This window comes from Rhinoraja longicauda, unplaced genomic scaffold, assembly GCF_053455715.1.
Source record: "Rhinoraja longicauda isolate Sanriku21f unplaced genomic scaffold, sRhiLon1.1 Scf000089, whole genome shotgun sequence".
Classification (NCBI taxonomy): Eukaryota; Metazoa; Chordata; class Chondrichthyes; order Rajiformes; family Arhynchobatidae; genus Rhinoraja; species Rhinoraja longicauda.
The window spans coordinates 74,193-87,158 of NW_027601307.1; the positions used below are offsets into that span (position 1 = coordinate 74,193).

Below are 12,966 nucleotides of genomic sequence, written 5' to 3' on the forward strand. Positions count from 1 at the left end.
TCAATTGTTTTGTGAATTGGCTGGGAGTTTCTGGCTCCACAACCCCTTCAACTGGGAAATTGTAGATTCCCTCCCACCTTCTAGATGAAAAACCGCATCTCCCCCCAATCTTTTCCAACAATTATTTTAAATCTACTTCTTGTTTGTAACACCTCTGCTGAGGGGAAAAAGATCTTTCACATTTAACCTCCTCATAATTTACCTCATCTCAATTCATTCAATCCTCAGTCTGCCCAGTTCCAAAGAGAACATTTACAGTTTATCACATTTTTCCTTACAGCTTAGGTTTTTCATTTCTGGAAACATCCTAATGGATCTTACTTTTTACTTATTTGTCCTCTTCCTTATAAGGTCATAAGAAATAGGAGTAGAATTTGGGTCATTCAGCTTATCGGGTCTACTCTGCCATTCAATCATGGCTGTTAGAAAAAATCTTTTATCATTAGCTTTAACTGTTTTCAACAATATATTAATTAAATGTTTTAGCAAAGGTAACTCTTGATCCTTAACTAATAGCTTCGCTTCCCATTTATAGATAAATTCTTCTGGGCATAGTTATTTTATTTTATCCATTTCAATTTTAACCCATGCTGTTTTTCCACCCTCTTGATAAAAGGATGAAATAAAACTCATTTGTGCTGCCAGATAGTAATTTTTAAAATTTGGTAATTGCAGTCCACCTAATTCAAATTTCCATGTTAATTTTTCCATAGACACTCTTGGCATTTTACCTTTCCAAAGAAAATTTCTCACAATTTTATTCAATTCTTGAAAAAAATTATTTGGTAAAGGTATAGGCAGTGTTTGAAATAAATACTGTAACCTCGGAAAAATATTCATCTTAATACAGTTCACTCTCCCTAGCAATGTAATTGGAAGATTCGTCCATTTCTTCAAGTCCTCCTCAATTTTTTTAATTAGTGGTTTATAATTTAGTTTATACAGATTATTTAACTTATTATCTACTTTAACCCCTAAGTACTTCATGCCTTCTTTTTGCCATTTAAACTGACTTTCTCTTTTACATTGATCATAATTACCTTCAGAAAGAGGCATTATTTCAGTTTTATCTTTATTAATTTTATATCCTGATACTTTCCCATATTCTTCCAGTCTGAAATATAATTTTCTTAAGGATTCCAATGGTCTAGTAAGACAAAGTAAAACATCATCTGCAAATAAAGTAATTTTGTGATTTTCCTGATTCACTTTAAATCCTTCAATGTCTAAATCTGATCTTATTAGCTCTGCCAGAGGTTCAATGGCCAATACAAATAAAGCCGGTGACAAGGGACACCCTGTCTACTAGATCTTTCCAAATTAAATGATTGAGAAGATTGGCCATTTGTCACCACTTTGGCTTTAGGTTGTTTATAAAGAGCTTTTACCCAGTTAATGAAACCATTTCCTAATCCGTACTTCTCTAATACTTTAAATAAAAAATCCCATTCTAACCTGTCAAACGCCTTTTCAGCATCTAAAGCAACTGCTACGCTCAATTCCTTTCTTTTCTGTGCTAAATGTAAAATACTTATAAATCTTGCTACATTATCAGATATTTTCCTTTTTTTGACAAATCCAGTTTGGTCCTCTTTAACCAGCTTCGGTAAATATTCTGCCAATCTCCTTGCCAAAGGTTTAGCAACTATTTTATAATCTGCATTCAACAATGATATTGGTCTATAAGAAGATGCATTTAAAGGGTCTTTCCCTTTTTTTAAAATTACGGTTATAATTGCCAGTGAGAAGGATTCTGGTAATGTAGAAGTTTTTTCCGCTTGATGTATCACTTCCATAAATACTGGTAACAACAAATCTTTAATTTTTTTATAGAACTCAGGCAGGAAACCATCTTCCCCTGGAGATTTATTACTTGGTAAAGAATATAATATTTCCTCCACCTCTCTCAAAGTAAAGGAGGCATTTAGTCCCATCTGCTCCTCATTAGAGATTGTTGGTAATTGTATCTTGGATAAAAAATTATTTATCTTAATTTCATCCTTTTCAGATTCAGAATGGTACAGATTAGTGTAGAATTGCTTAAATACCTCATTGATTTCTCTAGGTTTATAAGTAATAATGTTTTGATCTGTTCTAATTGAATTTATTGTTCTTGATATTTGTTCTTCTTTCAGTTGCCATGCCAATACCTTGTGCGCTCTTTCTCCTAATTCATAATATCTTTGGTTAGTTCGTAATATTAGTTTTTCTGTTCTGTAAGTATGTAAAGTATTATATTGAAATTTTTTATTTGCAAGTTGTGTTTTTTTCGTATCTGAAGAAGTTTTCTGTAAGTCTTTTTCTAATACGGTGATTTCTTTTTCTAATCTTTCAGATTCCTTCCTATAGTCTTTCTTTATCTTAGATGAGTAGCTTATAATTTGGCCTCTCAAATAAGCCTTCATTGCATCCCAAACAATAAATTTATCATCAACTGAATTTAAATTTGTTTCCAAAAATAATTCAATTTGTCCTCGAATAAAATCACAAAAGTCTTGCCTTTTCAATAGTAAAGAGTTGAGTCTCCATCTATAGACTGACTGCTCTTTATCTGGCATCGTAATTTTCATTAATAATGGTGAGTGATCCGATAACAATCTAGCCTTGTAATCTATTTGTATTATTCTACCCCTTAATTGAGCTGAAATCAAAAATAGATCTATTCTAGAATATGTATCATGTCTATTGGAATAGAAGGAGTGGTCTCTTTCCCTGGGATGGCTTTTCCTCCAAACATCTATTAAATTTAAATTTTCCATTAAATTCAAGGTTGTCTTCGCTGCTCTTGTCCTTGTCGTTGTCCTTGGTGATCTATCCATTACTGGATCTAAACAAAAATTGAAATCTCCCCCTATCAATATATTTTCATGTGCTTCCGCCAGATTTAAAAAGGTACACTGCACAAACTTCTCATCATCTATATTTGGTGCATATATATTCATTAAGGTCCACAATTCTGAGAAAATTTGACAATGTACCATTACAAATCTACCTACTGGGTCACTTACAATATTTTGTATCTTAATTGGTAGCGTTTTCCTAAATAGGATAGCAACCCCTCTTGCTTTTGAGTTAAAAGAAGATGCGACCATACTTCCTACCCAATCTCTCTTTAACTTTTGATGCTCTTTTTCCGTTAGATGTGTTTCTTGCAAGAAAGCTATATCTACTTCCAATTTTTTCATCTGTGTTAAAATTCTCTTCCTTTTTATCGGTCCATTTAACCCATTCACATTATAGGTTAAAAAATTTAATGTGTTATCCATTCATTCCTTTTTTGCCGATTTTTACACACTTGTATCTTAGCCCAGTCAATACCGCAGCAAGATTTTGCTCCTTCCCTCCTATTTTATCTTTGTGCATTTAATGATGTTGGAAAGTCTTAGATGCCCACTCTCTCAGATGTTCCTCCCTTTCCCTCAGGCAGCTTCTTCTATGTCCCTCCTCTCGCCCCTCAAACACTTCTTGCACTCAGATCCTCCCCATCTCTTCTCCTTAAGCCCCTCTTCACTCAGATACTGCGCGTCAGTCCTCTTTACTCTCCCACTCAAAGCCTCCTTCCCCTCTCAACCCAGTCCCATCCTGCCCCTCAGTCCCTCCTCTATTCCGCTCCATTCAGACTCTCTCCTCACTTTCCTTCGGAACCTCCTGACCGATATCCCTCCCAACTCAGTCCCTCCTCCCCTCGGTCCCTCACAGCTCAGTCCCTCCTCCCCCCGGTCCCTCACAACTCAGCCCCTCCTCCCCTCGGTCCCTCACAACTCAGCCCCTCCTCCCCTCGGTCCCTCACAACTCAGCCCCTCCTCCCCTCGGTCCCTCACAACTCAGCCCCTCCTCCCCCCGGTCCCTCACAACTCAGTCCCTCCTCCCCCCGGTCCCTCACAACTCAGCCCCTCCTCCCCCCGGTCCCTCACAACTCAGCCCCTCCTCCCCTCGGTCCCTCACAACTCAGTCCCTCCTCCCCTCGGTCCCTCACAACTCAGTCCCTCCTCCCCTCGGTCCCTCACAACTCAGCCCCTCCCTCTCTCCCCCGCCCGGCGACCGGACGCCGCCAACCGCCCGCGCATGCGCTCTCTCTCCCGGGCGCGGTGACGGTTGCAAAAGTAGCGCACGCGCAGAGCGGCCCCGCGGCCGGCTGGAGACAGTGCGCCTGCGCACCGCGGCCCCCAACCGTTGCAGCGCGAGGGCAACGATCCCGGCTCCGCGCGCGGGCGGTTGGGGGCGTCCGATCGCTGGGCGGGGGGTGGAGGAGAGAGGAGGGAGGGAGGGACTGAGCTGTGAGGGACCGGGGGAGGAGGGACTGAGTTGTGAGGGACCGAGGGGAGGAGGGACTGAGTTGTGAGGGACCGGGGGAGGAGGGACTGAGTTGTGAGGGACCGAGGGGAGGAGGGACTGAGTTGTGAGGGACCGGGGGAGGAGGGACTGAGTTGTGAGGGACCGGGGGAGGAGGGACTGAGTTGTGAGGGACCGGGGGAGGAGGGACTGAGTTGTGAGGGACCGGGGGAGGAGGGACTGAGTTGTGAGGGACCGAGGGGAGGAGGGACTGAGTTGTGAGGGACCGAGGGGAGGAGGGACTGAGTTGTGAGGGACCGGGGGAGGAGGGACTGAGTTGTGAGGGACCGAGGGGAGGAGGGACTGAGTTGTGAGGGACCGGGGGAGGAGGGACTGAGTTGTGAGGGACCGGGGGAGGAGGGACTGAGTTGTGAGGGACCGGGGGAGGAGGGACTGAGTTGTGAGGGACCGAGGGGAGGAGGGACTGAGTTGTGAGGGACCGGGGGAGGAGGGACTGAGTTGAGTTCTGAGGGGAAGTGAGGAGAGTAAATGGAGAGGAAAGGAGGAGGGGCGGGGTAGACTGAGGGGAAGGAATGAGGCTTTGATGGGGAGAGGGGAGGGTCTCAGCCTGAGGGGGAGAGAGAGGGAGGGACTGTGTTGTGAGGGATTTAGAGGAGGCAGGTCAGACCTGTGAGAGGCTGAGGAGAAGTGGGTCTCAGTCGTGAGAAACCGAGGGGAGGAAGATCCGAGTTGTGAGGAGGGTCTCAGTTGTGAGGGGGGTCTGAGTTGTGAGGGGGGTCTGAGTTGTGAGGGGGTCTGAGTTGTGAGGAGGGTCTGAGTTGTGAGGAGGGTCTGAGTTGTGAGGAGGGTCTGAGTTGTGAGGAGGGTCTCAGTTGTGAGGGGGTCTGAGTTGTGAGGGGGGGTCTGAGTTGTGAGGGGGTCTGAGTTGTGAGGATGGTCTGAGTTGTGAGGGGGGGTCTGAGTTGTGAGGGGGGGTCTGAGTTGTGAGGGGGTCTGAGTTGTGAGGGGGGTCTCAGTTGTGAGGGGGTCTGAGTTGTGAGGGGGGGTCTGAGTTGTGAGGGGGTCTGAGTTGTGAGGAGGGTCTGAGTTGTGAGGGGGTCTGAGTTGTGAGGAGGGTCTGAGTTGTGAGGGGGGGTCTGAGTTGTGAGGAGGGTCTGAGTTGTGAGGGGGGGTCTGAGTTGTGAGGAGGGTCTGAGTTGTGAGGAGGGTCTGAGTTGTGAGGGGGGGTCTGAGTTGTGAGGGGGTCTGAGTTGTGACGGGGGTCTGAGTTGAGAGGAGGGTCTGAGTTGTGAGGGCCCGCTGGAAGAGGTTCTAAGTCGTGAGGCAAGGAGGGTCTGAATTGTGAGGGATGAATGAGAAGTGGGTCCGTGTGGGAGGGAGGAGGGTCTGAGTTGAGAAGTTCTGAAGGGAAGTGAATAGAGTAAATGGAGAGGAGTGGAGAAGGGAAGAGTGAGGGGAAGGAAGGGGGCTATGAGGGTAGATAGAAGGTCTGTAGGACAGATTTTCAGTGATGATGGCCTAAGGTAAAGGAAATGAGGATCTGAGTGAGAGAAGATTCCGAGTTTTGAGGAGGGTCCGAGATTTGAGGAGGGTACGTGTTTTGAGGAGGGTCCGAGGTGTGAGGTGGGATTGAGCTGTGAGGATGGACTGAGCTGTGAGGATGGACTGAGCTGTGAGGTGGGATTCTGTGAAGATGGACTGAGTTGTGATGATGGCCTGCACTGTGAGAATGGACTGAGCTGTGAAGATGGGATGAGCTGTGAGGTGGGACTGAGCTGTGAGGTGGGACTGAGCTGTGAGGTGGGACAGCTGTGAGGATGGACTGAGTTGTGAGAAAGGTTAGACTTGTGAGGGACCGAGGGGAGGGGGGTCGAAGTTGTGAGGGATTGATGGGAGGAGCGTCTGAGTTGAGATGTTCTTAGGGGAAACAAGGAGCATTCGAATAGGGAGGAGGAGGGGCTGAGAGGCGGGAAGGTATCTGAATGGAAGGAAGAAGGATATGAGGAGGCGAGTGGAGTGCTAACTTTGAGTGAGGAGAGCTGAAGGGGGGGGGGAGATTTAAATTTAGGTGCGAGGGTGGTCTGTGATGCTAGGAGGGATGGGAAAGGAGCTGGGGGGGAAGGGAGGAATATCTGGGTGGAGGGGGTGGGGGGGTGGAATCTAAGATTTGCCTTCATTCTGGGTAAGGACAGAAAGTGCTGAATTGAGCTGAGGTATTTAACGGACTGACATGGACAGGAAACCAGAAATGGATCCACGTCAGAACAGTGGGAGACCGTTAAAGAGGAGGTTCAGGGTAAACAATGTTTCCGAGAAGAAACAGGAGTCGCTTTATTGGTAACAAGGTGTCGAGAGGATGAGAGAACCCAAAGAGAATACAGCATTTTGTGCCGGACACTGAGGACTCAGCGGTGCGGAAAGCCTAAAGGAATGTAAAACATATTTGAGTGAAATTAGAGGGAAGCCCCCCACAGAAAAGCATTCCCTGCTCACTGGCCCTCCCACAGAACAGCATTCCCTGCTCACTGCCCCTCCCACAGAAAAGCATTCCCTGCTCCCTGCCCCTCCCACAAAGAAGCATTGCCTGCTCATTGCTCCGCCCACAGAGCAGCATTCCATGCTCACTGCTCTTCCCACAGAACAGCATTCCCTGCCCCTTTGTCCCGCCCCCCTGACATCAGTCTGAAGAAGGGTCTCGACCCGAAACGTCACCCATTCCTTCTCTCCCGAGATGCTGCCTGACCTGCTGAGTTACTCCAGCATTTTGTGAATAAAAAAATCCCCTGCTCACTGCTCCTCCCAGAGCAGCATTCCCGCCTCATTGCCCCTCCCACAGAGCAGCATTCACTGCTCATAGCCCTTCCCACGGTCCCACCTGTGGAACAGCGCTCCCTCCACACTGCCCCTCCCATGAAGTGGTGCTTTCTCTTCCTTACAGGTGACGGCATCAATGTTGAGGTCACGGGGCCCCATTGCTGAGTTGACGTGCACCCCGCTCCTGCCTGCAGTTGCTGTGATGACATTACAGAAGCAAGGTGTGCAGGCACTCGTCCCTGCTGTTGATACTGGGCCTGCTGGCCCTTCTGTTGGTTGCCCCGTTTCCGGAGGCAGGACGGGGACGAGGCCAATTACTCAGGCTCGGCCCCCTGCTCCCTGGTTTCCTGTCTCACAACCCGTTCAGCCTGCGCTACCCAGCGATGTCCGAAGCAAAGGAAGGCACAGTTTACTGGCAGTATCTTGGCCTCGCCAATCTCATGCCGAACCCCACACCTTCGCTGTATTCCGAGGCTTGTGGCCCGATGGGTAAACTGGGCAGCCACCACACCCGACAGGGTGGCTCCTTGACTTCATCCCAGGCCCGGACATCTGATTCGGGCATGTACATCTGCAAATCGGGTTTATCCACGCTGTCTGGGTGAGAAAGACGCATCGCTGATTCACGTCTCCCACCGGGAGTTGGGCTCGTCTACGCTGGTGAACAAAAGCCTGAGGTTTTCCCCGGGCTTAATGCTGGGCTCAGGGCGCATCATCCAGCTGCACATCCGCTGGGGAACCTGGCAGGACTGCGACGGGTGCGGGGCGGTGGGAAAAGGGAAAAGGGTGGGCTTCTGTTGCGCCACGTTGCGCGGAGAGGACGAAGAGGATGAGCAGGAGGTGGAAGGAGAAACCTTGCCCTGCAGCCTGATGAAACAGTACTTGGGACAGCCCTTGCCCCGACGCGGCGCTGAGCTTAAGTTTGAGATCTGCCGGCGGGCGTTCGGGATGGAAGGGGCGTTGGAGAGGACGGGCACCGTGGAGATGGCCGAGGATTGGTGATTGGTGGTGGAGACTGCTTTGGACTGGCTGGTGCCTCATTCGCTGTTGCTGGAGTTGGTTCTGCTGAATGTACACGACCATGCCCGTTTGACCTACCCAGGCGCTTGGTGTAGTTCTGGCAACACGACCCTACCTTAATAGGTGACGCTTCGGGTCAAGATCCTTCTTCAGATTTCCTTTTCTATTCCTTTCTTCTAGACATGCGATCGGACCCACGGTAGCGTTATGCCTGGTTGCAGTGGAAAAACACCTGCAATGGCAACACTGAATTCGCTACGCACACAGTAAGCCGCATTGGAAGACCTACACTCCACCTGAGGGACCGAGCTGTGGTAGAACTGACGTATATTTCAAACATTGCATCAGATGCAGCGGGGAGCATTTAAGATTCCAAATTTGGAATGGGAATGGTAGAAGCTCTCTTTAAAAATTCCCGAGGTGGACATAGAAAATAGGTGCAGGAGTAGGCCATTCGGCCCTTCGAGCCTGCACCGCCATTCAATATGATCACGGCTGATCATCTAGCTCAGTAACCTGTACCTTCCTTCTCTCCATACCCCCTGATCCCTTTAGCCACAAGGGCCACATCTAACTCCCTCTTAAATATAGCCAATGAACTGGCCTCAACTACCTTCTGTGGCAGAGAATTCCACAGACTCACCACTCTCTGTGTGAAGAAATGTTTTCTCATCTCGGTCCTAAAAGACTTCCCCCTTATCCTTAAGCTGTGACCCCTGGTTCTGGACTTCCCCAACATCAGGAACAATCTTCCCACATCTAGCCTCTCCAACCCCTTAAGAATTTTATATGTTTCAATAGGATCCCCCCCTCAGTCTTCTAAATTCCAGCGAGTACAAGCCTAGTCTATCCAGTCTTTCTTCATATGAAAGTCCTGCCATCCCAGGGATCAATCTGGTGAACCTTCTCTGTACTCCCTCTAAGGCTAGAATTTCTTTCCTCAGATTAGGAGACCAAAACTGTACACAATACTCCAGGTGCGGTCTCACCAAGGCCCTGTACAACTGCAGCAGAACCTCCCTGCTCCTATACTCAAAACCTCTTGCTCTGAATGCCCACACTCCAAAGACGTACAGGTATGTAGGTTAATTGGCTGGGTAAATGTAAAAATTGTCCCTAGTGGGTGTAGGATAGTGTTAATGTACGGGGATCACTGGGCGGCACGGACTTGGAGGGCCGAAAAGGCCTGTTTCCGGCTGTAGATATATGATATGATATGATATGATACCATTCGCTTTCTTCACTGCCTGCTGCACCTGCACGCTTGCTTTCATTGACTGGTGCACCATGACACCCAGGACACGTTGCATCTCCCCTTTTCTTAATTGGCCACCATTCAGGTAATACTCTGCTTTCCTGTTCTTGCCGCCAAAGTGGATAACCTCACATTTATCCACATTATATTGCATCTGCCTTGCATTCGCCCACTCTACTAATCTACCCAAGTCACTCTGCAGCCTCCTAGCATCCTCCTCGCAGCTAACACTGCCACCCAGCTTCGTGTCATCCGCAAACTTAGAGATGTTGCATTCAATTCCCTCGTCCAAATCATTAATATATATTGTAAATAACTGGGGTCCCAGCACTGAGCCTTGCGGTACCCCACTAGTCACTGCCTGCCATTCCGAAAAGGACCCGTTTATTCCTACTCTTTGCTTCCTGTCCGCCAACCAATTCTCTATCCACCTCAACACTGAACCCCCAATACCGTGTGCTTTAAGTTTGTACACCAATCTCCTATGTGGGACCTTGTCGAAGGCCTTCTGAAAGTCCAGATATAACACATCGACTGGTTCTCCCTTATCCACTCTACTAGTTACATCCTCGAAAAATTCTATAAGATTCGTCAGGCATGATTTGCCTTTCATAAATCCATGCTGACTTTGTCCGATGATCTCACCACTTTCCAAATGTGATGCTATCACATCTTTAATAACTGACTCTAGCATTTTCCGCACTACCGATGTTAGGCTAACTGGTCTATAATTCCCCGTTTTCTCTCTCCCTCCCTTTTTAAAAAGTGGGGTTACATTAGCTACCTTCCAATCCTCAGAAACTACTCCAGAATCTAAAGAGTTTTGAAAAATTACCACTAATGCATCCACTATTTCTGAGGCTACTTCCTTAAGCACTCTGGGATGCAGCCTATCTGGCCCTGGGGATTTATCAGCCTTTAACCCATTTAATTTACCTAACACCACTTCCCGACTAACCTGGATTACCCTCAGTTCCTCCATCTCGTTAGACCCCCGGTCCCCTGCTATTTCCGGCAGATTGTTTATGTCTTCCTTAGTGAAGACAGAACCAAAGTAGTTGTTCAATTGTTCTGCCATCTCCTTGTTCCCTATGATCAATTCACATGTTTCCGACTGCAAGGGACCTACATTTGTCTTAACTAATCTTTTTCTCTTCACATATCTATAAAAGCTTTTGCAGTCAGTTTTTATGTTCCTTGCCAGTTTTCTCTCATAATCTATTTTCCCTTTCCTAATTAAGCCCTTTGTCCTCCTCTGCTGGACTCTGAATTTCTCCCAGTCCTCTGGTATGATACTTTTTCTGGCTAATTTATATGCTTCATCTTTTGTTTTAATACTATCCTTGATTTCCCTTGTTAGCCACGGATGCACCACCTTTCCTGGTTTGTTCTTTTGCCAAACTGGGATGAACAATTGTTGTAGTTCATCCATGCAACATTTAAATGCCTTCCATTGCATGTCCACCGTCAACCCTTTAAGTATAAATTGCCAGTCTATCTTGAACAATTCACGTCTCATACCCTCAAAGTTACCTTTCTTTAAGTTCAGAACACTTGTTTCTGAATTGACTTTGTCACTCTCCATCTTTGTACACTATTAATGCTGCGAGACTGCATTAAATGTAAATTGAGCTGAAATGCATTGGCACACAAACTGATTCATTTGCATTGGATGAACTACGGTTAGCTGCATTGTAGGAAGAGAGCAAGGTATGAGACAGCTTTTCTGGACTGGTGGCGACAGGACTACCACTCTGGTGAGTCGCATTGAAGGCAAACTGGTTTAGATTCAGAGTCATGCAGCACGGAAACATGCTCTTGGGCTCAACTCAGCCATGCCAGTCAAGATGCCCCATCTCCCTTCATTCTTTTTGCCCATGTTTGGCCCATATCCCTTCAACCCTTTCCGATCCGTGTACCTGACCAAGTGTCTTTTAAATGTTGTTATTGTACCAGACACAACTACCTCTTTTAGCAGCTTGTTCTCTGAATGAAAAACTTGCTCGTCAGATTCCGATCAAACCTGGTTTCTCTCACTTTAATCTATGGGCTCTGGTTTTTTTATTACCCTACTCTGGGTTAAAGGACTGGGCTTTCACCTTATCATAAGTGTATACAGCTCTGTGAGATCCTCCCTTCTCCGCTTCAAGGAATAAAGTCTTTGCCAACCCAACCTCTCTAGCCCTGGCTACATCCTTAGACATATTCTCTATCTTTCCAGATTAATGACGTCCTTCCTAGGGCAGGGTGATTAAGATTGAAAAGTGTACTCCAAAAGTGGCCTCAACAACTGTAACAGTGTCCCATCTTCGGTACTCAATACACTGACTGGTGAAGGTCAATGTACCAAAGGCATTCTTTACCATCCTCTTTACAAAGCTTTTCAGTGTACCTCGGTACACGTGACCATAAAACTAAACTGAAACCAAACTCATTTCGGGTGATCACAGCCGGGATTTAGGGAGGATCCCCTCCCATTTACAGTCTATTGTTTTAGAACCAGATGGGGCAAAGCTCTGGCCGGGACCGGGTAGAATTGTGAAATTTGTCCCATTATTGAGACATTGTCCACTTCTTTGCACTTTCCAGGAGATGGAGTGTTGGTGGCGGGAAACGGCTCTCTCGCTCAGACGCCGCGGGATGGACGCCGGGTTGGGTTGGAGCGCGTTGGGGAGGTCCTCTACTCTCCCAATTGGCCGGCGCCCGGCTGGCGTGGGGTGGGACCTTAGTAACTTGTTACCCTAACTGGCCGTGTCAGATCCTCTTTCTCACCAAAAAGCCAACCTCCTTTATCCATCCCAACAGACCGACCAGTCCCCGTGGCGTGGCTTCGGTCTTCTGTAACACACGGAGACTAACACCAAGGCGGTAGTTCTCGTTGGAACGGGAGAGGAATCTCTGAAGGAGAACGCGCTGTTCTATCTCCCGGCCGGTTACATGTTATCCTGGCCGCATCTAGTCATCAGGTCCGCCACCGTTCGGGCCTCAGGCGTCTATCTCTGCAGGTCGGGAAACAGGACTCTCGCTTACCACGAGGCGACATGCAAGATGCGGACAAGATCCATATCTCGGACAAATCCATCGGCGTCTCCTCGCTTCCCAGTTGCTTCTTAGAAGTCGGAGACCAGCACTTGGAGTATTCACGGTCTGGAACACTTGGGAGGACTGCGGCCGGTTCGGAGAGAAAGACGTTTGGGATTCTGTTACGCTAGTCCAGTCCTGGGCGACCAGAAACCCATGGCATCTGGTCTTTGGCGAAGCGGCAGTAACTTCCAGGACGGCCTCCCGAGATGGGATTGGAACCGTGCATCGTTCCCCACGTGACCGAATCCCCTTTGCAACTGTCCGGTGTTCCTCCTGATCGATACTCACTTGTTCAACGTCAACGGAACGGTAGCTTTAAGTGTCCCGGCGCCTCAGTCTGCACTCCGGTGACCTGGCGGAGAAATTCCAACGAGGTTTCGCGGGCATATCTCTCCCGACGACGAGGGAGCACTCAAACGTTGGACGATGTGACACTATAAGAGGCGTCCAGAAAGCAGATGAGAGGGTGTACGAATCGGAGGAACTGGCCGGTGCCTTCC

At 47.8% G+C, this 12,966-nt stretch overlaps 1 protein-coding gene and 1 pseudogene across 2 annotated transcripts in view; both read left to right on the plus strand.

Moving 5' to 3' along the window:
- The window catches only part of LOC144589972 (uncharacterized), a 287,778-nt gene that overhangs the window by 62,123 nt on the left and 212,689 nt on the right, over positions 1–12,966 (plus strand). The gene's annotated exons all lie outside the window — the stretch shown is intronic.
- LOC144589977 (uncharacterized) lies at positions 6,524–12,706 on the plus strand (annotated as a pseudogene).